The sequence below is a fragment of the Bombina bombina genome, chromosome 3, assembly GCF_027579735.1.
Source record: "Bombina bombina isolate aBomBom1 chromosome 3, aBomBom1.pri, whole genome shotgun sequence".
Taxonomy (NCBI): domain Eukaryota; kingdom Metazoa; phylum Chordata; class Amphibia; order Anura; family Bombinatoridae; genus Bombina; species Bombina bombina.
Genome location: NC_069501.1, coordinates 783,821,887 through 783,829,728, shown reverse-complemented (window position 1 = coordinate 783,829,728; position 7,842 = coordinate 783,821,887).

The following is a 7,842-nucleotide window of genomic DNA, read 5'->3' as shown; positions in this document are numbered from 1 at the left end:
AGTTACCCCCTTCGCACTCAAGGCTATTTTGCATTGCCCATTAAAGAAACTACCTCTTAATATTATGAAATTAAGGTCGATAAAAAACATTGTTATTGCATGGCAGAAGATATGTAACTACTTGAAGGTATCTCCAGCATTTTCGGAGTTCCTTCCCATTATAGGAAATCCTGAATTTCTTCCAGGTATTGCTCAAGGGGTTTTTAGAAAGTGGGCTGAGCTTGGTCTTTCTTATGTATGTCAAATTTTTGGTCATGATAGATTAATGACCTCGGAAGCACTATTTCAGAAGTTCAATCTTTCAAATTCAAATTTATATGCTTACTTCCAATTGCGACATTTTGTTTTTTCACAGAAATGGGATAGCAAAGCTTTATTGGATTGGTCAGATATCACGAATATCATACGTAGATTTGCGTTAGGATTTACACCAATTTCTTTAATTTATGATGTTATGTTGGCTAAGCAAGGGGATCTACATGAAAATAATTTATACAACTCTTGGAAGCGGTATTTTCCAGACCTAGAACAGAATAGGATAAAACAGAGTTTTGGGATGATAGATAAGGTATTGGTATCTACAGCATGGAAAGAATCACATATGAAACTCATAAATAATTATTATCTCTCACCGGAGAAAATGTCCAGGTTCTATCCTCTACAAAGCTTTGTTTGCTCTCGCTGTGTACTTCCTAAAGCAGATATCCTACATCTGTTCTGGTCGTGTCCGAAAATAAAGCAATTGTGGTTAAAGATTTGGTTTTGGTATAGCAAATATTATCAAGATTACAATAAGTATACGGCGGTGGATATATTTTTTCTCACAAGCCCCGATTATAGGTCTAAAAGGCACTCTAAAATTCTGAATATTATTATTTTAATTACAAGACATTTAATCCTGAAGAGCTGGAAAGACCATGTGGCACCCAGTTTCTCAGTATTTCTTAAGGAAATACAATACCAGATACTATATGAATCATATCATACAATCTTTTCAACAGAAGCAAAAATAAAAATCTTCTTGCTAGACTGGCTACCTGTGGTTAAATCTTATCCACTTTCTATACAAAGACGGATCTTAGCCCCCTTTTTGAATTCCATCTCGTTTGCCGAGCTGGTTATATCCAATGTGTTTCCTACAAGTTGGCTTTCAACTGTAAGGGAAGTGGATGTATGAGGGTTACTAGAAATAAGTTTAGTATGTAATTGTAGGGGAGGAGGGAGGGGGTAGTCGGACCCAGACGCTGGGGGGCCCGAGCGAGAGATCCCCTTACACGGGGAAATTTTTTTTTATTTTTTTTGTCTTTTTCTTTTTGCTTTGTTTTGTTTTGTCTCTTTGTGATTATGGGTTTTCATAATCAAAGAAAATTATTATTAGGTAATTCTATAATAGAGTGTCTATTATAGTTTATGTGTTAAGTTATTAAAAGATAAAAAATTCCAGCAAACCATGCAGGACAATAAATTTGCTACATACTGGCGATGAATATTTTTTTTATTTTATATCTGTTTTTCAATGTATGCCAAAATGCTTCTTTTTTTCTGTACATCTCAAATTGTACTAAGCCCTGTGTGGCGTATGTGTTATATTGAATGTTTATGTATTGGTTGCTGGTTATAATAAAAAGAAATATAAAAAAAAAAAAAGATCGAGCTAAGATATCGATACATGTATATAGAATTCAATTTCATACAAGTAAATAGTAGTTATACTATTTTATACTCTGAGGTACTATGTAGTACCATAATCTGACTTAATACTTCCTATAAGAATGTTAATTTAGAACTTTGGAGAAAATTAGATTGTATACCGAGGGATAGTGTTGTTCCTCCTCTCGTTTTATATAATATTTGAAGCTGTTCAATTGTGGCCCTCTAAATTTTGGTAGGCAAAAGGCCATAACTTTTTTTTTCTTTTTTGTTCTTTTTCTCTCTCTCTTTCTTTTCTTAATACATTAAAAAGTGAAAATAAATTTAACAATTTAAAAAAAAACAAAAAAAAAAAACCCACATACAATTCACTTGGTTTTCTAGCATAGGATAGGCATCATTGCGATGCTATTGTAAACACAATTTTAGTAATTTTAATAACTAGATCAACTGAATCTTTTTTTTCTCACATTCACGTTTTTTCTTTGGTTTTTCTCACATGGAAAGATATATGACACACATCAAAGGTTGCTCACCAGCCATGCCACCAAAGAATAGAGAGAGAAAAAATACTAAAGGCATATAGATTAGTTCAGAATCCCTTCAAGATCAGATGGATACTAGCTTAACTAGTGCAGGAATAACTGATATAGCTATGCAAATTTCCAAAATAATCTCTCCACAGCTGGACTCACTTAAACATGAGATTAAATCCGAAATTAACATTTTAGCCAATGAGGTAAAACAATTCGCCTCTAGATTAAATGAAGTAGAAATGAGGGTTTCTGTGGAAGACAGAACCAACCAATTAGAGCACACAAATCAATCACATGCCAATAGCATAATATCACTACAGTCAAAATTAGAAGACCTAGAAGATCGCTCTAGGCAAAACAATTTGAGAATTATTGGACTACCGGAAAGTCATGAATATCAAGATCTAATGCATTTTTTTACAGAAACACTACCAAAACAGCTTAATTTACAAACCATTACACAACCCATACATGTAGAGAGAATAGCCAGCTCGGAAAAACCTAGATGACTCAACTAAACCAAGACCTATTGTTGCCAGATTTTTGAACTTCCAGGATAAAGTCACTTATTTTAGGAGCTTTACAGAAAATAATCAGTTAATCATAGATCAGAATAAGATCTTATTATTCCAGGACTTCTCAGCCGAAACTTCAGCTAAGAGGAGGTTAATGGCTCCTTATTGCACCAAACTATTGAAGGCCAACTTTAACGTTAGACTAGTATATGCCGCAAAATTGGTCCTGAATATCAATGGCGATACTAAAACTGGTCCGGTTTTCCTCAATTTTTGAACACATATGGAATACTTATCACTTCCTTAACCGGACCACCACCTTTCCACTCTACTCTCTGCAGAATCAAGGTTCCACCATCATGCACGATTTATCCAGACTTGTGGTTAGAAACCTGACCCTGAATTTAGCTGTGTCAAGAGGTGGCAGTGAGAGTGAAACCCCATACAGTTAGCTACAACTTTTACTCTAAGCTGAACTACTATGTTATTTATGGAAAATCTTCAGCAAATCCACAACATAGCAGCTAACTTTCCTTTGTACATTTCTCCTCATTTATGTATTTTGTGGAGGTCACTTGCTTCTCTGGCACTGTGCTGATTTTAATGTTTTCTCAGAAATCTTTACTCAGAGTATTTTCTGCTGTCATCCTGTAGCTGATTTGTACACTAGACAAGCTCTTAGAAGCTGACTCAAAAACTCAAATGCATCAGCTTGTATAGCCCATAGTGCATTGATATGCATATCATTGCTTTAGAGCACATTATCCCAATCAATAACTTGTCACCCTGATGACCTATTTATATAGTAAGGCTTTTGTAAACTTAAAAGAATGTTCTACTTACACCAATGTTTCTCAACTCCAGTCCTCAAGTGCCCCTAAAAAGACAATTTTTCATTATATCTTAACTAGAGCACAGGTAAAATAATCAGCTGATGGGTGAGAGCAGGTTAGTAACCATGGTTGCTGATCAGCTGATTATTTCACCTGTGCTCTAGATAAGATATCTTTCAAATCTGGCCTGTTAGGGGTATTTGAGGACTAGAGCTGAGAAACACTGACGTACAAAATATGCCGATTTTCAGAGAGCAGATTACAAACTCTAATTCAGTGAATCATGAGTCTGGTCCTCCTACCAGAGATCCTACAGCCCTTCAATCAGTTTCTTTTAGCCATCTACAGCCATTTACTTCCTGATGAACATAGATACTTATTAGCAGTGCAGCTTTGACCTACTAATTCAATGTGGGATATTAATGCAATTATTTGGCTGAAGCATTCATGGCAATGTATATAGTCAAATATAACGTATAAGAGAGGTGTTACTAGATGCCTTACTAGCTTTCTATAAGATGCTAACCATAAATTGCTTTTTCTTGGGTACTGTTCTGTTCATATGAGATCCACCATTTTCTCTGTATGAGCTCAATCTGTATTTTATCTTAAAGGGACAGTCTAGTATAAATTAAACTTTCATTATTCAGATAGGACTTTTGATTTTAATCAACTTTCCAATTTACTTTTATCATCAAATTTGCTTTTCTCTCTTGGTATTCCTAGTTCAAACTAAACATAGGTAGACTCCTATGCTAATTTCTAAGCCTTTGAGGGCTGCCTCTTATCACAGGCTTTTTAAATCTCTTTTCAACACAAAGAGACAGAAAGTACACGTGGGCCATATAGATAACACTGTGTTCAGGCACAGGGGGTTATTTAAGATCTAGCACAACACAATGCTAAATTTAAGACAATAGATAATAAACAGTCACAGTCATGTGATCAGGGGGCTGGAAGAGGGTTCCTAGATACAAGGTAATCACAGAGGTAAAAAGTGTATTAATTTAACTGTGTTGGTTATGCAAAACTGGGGAATGGGTAATAAAGGGATTATCTATCTTTTAAAACAATAACAATTCTATGGTAGACTGTCCCTTTAACCAAGAAATACAGCTTCCATTTTGCAACTCCCATTTACACTTTCTCTGCATAAACTGCAAATTAACACATCTGCAACACTGCCACACTTATTTCCCTCCCCTAACGTTTCAGCCATCCCTATTGCTTTACTTTAAATAAATTAAAATTACCAGCAACCTCCCCTCTCAGAGAATATGATTACAAAATAAAAAGCATTACTCCTGTTTCGCCACTACCACATCTTTCTTATTTGTCAGCATCTATAATTTTACACTCATTTTACCCACTCACTAACTGTAATTAGAAAAGCAGGAGATAAATTCAGAGAAAGTGCATTCTATACTAATCCTTTCCTTCAAGTTTAATGAAACATGTATTGCCACTGCTACATTTATATAATGTACTCTTGCATAGAGTTGGGTAAAATGTTGGCACTGTATGAATAAAAGATAAATAATATTACTAATGAACTATTGTATAATGTTATATGACACCTTGAACAAGAAACTACTTACTGTGCCTTTCATAAACATTTTTATCATGTAAACCCAAACTTCCTTGCATGTTCATTTATTGCTAAGATATCTTATGACAACTATTTGCATTTTACTGGCAGTACTTGTGAACTGCAAAGTGCCTTCTCTTTAATATTATTTATAATTACATCTTGAATTAGAGAATGATTTTGTTCTTATAACTAATATTTGAGGTACTTCTCAAACATTCATTTCTTCAATCATTGTCATATTATAGGATATTATGGAACATGAATGTTTTGCATATTCAATCCTGAGGTAATGTGTATGCATCTTACATACTTTTCAGTTTCTCTACGTTTAGGGCTAGATTATAGGTGATGCACTATTTAGTGCTTTCATAAACTTCGCTAGAAGCTTTTTAAGCACAGTAGGTAGAGCGTATTACAAGTTAAAAGTAAAAAGTTTACGAGCAAGCAAAATTACACGCAAGCTAACCAGACAACTTAGAATATTGCATCTGCAATAACTTATTCCCGCCATACACTTCAATGCTGAGCGCAGAATAATAAAACCTAACACTTATCACTCATACACTAACCCGACAGGAGTTATTAATATTGCACATTCCAATGTTCTTCAAATAAAGGGCAATGCTATTTTTATTGTAAATATATATAGAATAATATTCACAACTCTTATTATTAAATATATATATTTTTGTATATCTGATACAGGTATAAGTATAAACATATATCTATGGGAATATATATTTACAATAAAAATACCTAAATAATAATAATATGTAAAGAACATTGGAAAGTAAATATACAGTAAAATACATAAATATATATGTACACACACACATATATATATATATATATATATATATATATTTATATATATGCATACATAGAGCTATTTAGACATATATATGCATGTATATACAGGTGGCCCTCGTTTTACAACGGTTCAATTTACACCGTTTCAGAATAACAACCTCTTTTCCCAGTCATGTGACTGCTATTGAAAAGCATTGAGAAGCAGTGCATTTATTAAAATAGCCAGTAGGTGGAGCTGTCCACTTGTGTTGCAGAAAAGCCAAGCAAGCTGAAATTAATCAGTTTAACCAGACCTGAGCTATCGAGCAGATTTCAAAGGAACAAGATCTTCCTGTCTATAAATCAGTTCAGATTGGAATGCATAGAAAGAACTGTTTGCAGAAAAATGCAAGTGAAGTCTGTGTTGTGTGATTATTTTATTAGGTTTATAATGCTGTTTAGCTTGTAAAGTCTTGATTTCAAAGCTTTAAAAATTATGTATTAGGTGTTACTTATGACAATTTTGAGAGGGGCCTGGAACCTATCTCCCTCACTTCCCATTGACTTACATTATAAACTGGGTTTCAATTTACAACGTTTCGATTTACAACCATTCCTTCTGGAACCTAACCCCGGCGTAAACTGAGGGCTACCTGTATACAATATAGCTCTTTGAAGACAAACACCTTGTCATATATACCTTTGAACTCTTATAACATTTTTTAAAATATTTATTTGAATCATTTTATCAGAAAGTGTTTATATCAGTATAACTGTAATTTTCAATGTATTTATGTTGTGTTCAGGGCCACCACTAGAAATTTTGGGCCCCTTACTAAACTATTGAACGGGGGCCCCTACTCCCAGTAGCACCTGGAAAAGAATACAAGCAATCACAAAGCATTAGAAGGGCACAGAAACAGTTTATTAAGAAAATAAAATGCCTACCTTATTCTCAAGTAAGAGCCTAAAACAAACACACATTGGAAGTATGAGGAAAGGGAGCTACCCATGTTTGGGTTGTATGAGCTGCAGCTCAATTATAAAAGGGCCCCATTTTTTCCATCCTCACAGTGGGAGAAAATTTAACATTGAAGGTTTTTACATCTGTGAAAGCACATATGTTATCTATCCTATTAAATGCCCGTGCTCTTTATTTTACCTGGGTGAGACTAAACAAAAGGCTAGGGAGCGCATGAATCAACATCGTAGCAATATTAGAAGGAAGAGCATATAAGCTCCCCTATCCAAACATTTCATTGAAAAGGGTCACAGTGTCAGTCAGTTACGCTGGCAAATTATTGAACAGATCCAGGTGCCAAGAAATGGAACAGACATGGGACAGTTGCTAAAACAGAGAGATGTGGTGGATTTTTAAGAAGACAATGGCTCCACAGGGGTTAAATCGTGATTTTGACCTTTCATGTTTTCTATGATTATTTAAATATTCCAGTATACTAATCCCAGTCATCTACTATAGTCTAATTTTGAAATAAGGATGGGACATGCTTAACCTTGTAATTAAAGAGGCAATAGTCAGGATGTATTATGTGCTGCATTACAGCTGTTTTTGGTGATACATAGTTTTTATGTGTTACATATTCTTTTGAAGTAAAAATATTGAGATGTAATGTAAATAAGTTGACACTAGATGGTGCTAATTGCACCTTTCAGGAAATGTTTGGCGCGAACAAGAGAAGGTTTAAAAGGAATTCAATAACCATATGTAACAGATGACATGATTAAGGCGTTAACCCCGAAACGTTGCTATTTTAAAATGGGTCTTTAATAAAGAATACATTTTTTACCATTCTGTGCTGGTGAACTTTGAATTTTTGGATTTTTTTATTCTCAAGTGGATGAGAGAGGTTATCAGCTGCAATCTGCAGCTCTAGATGCCTCCTCTGTGTGCCGCTTCCTCACCCAGT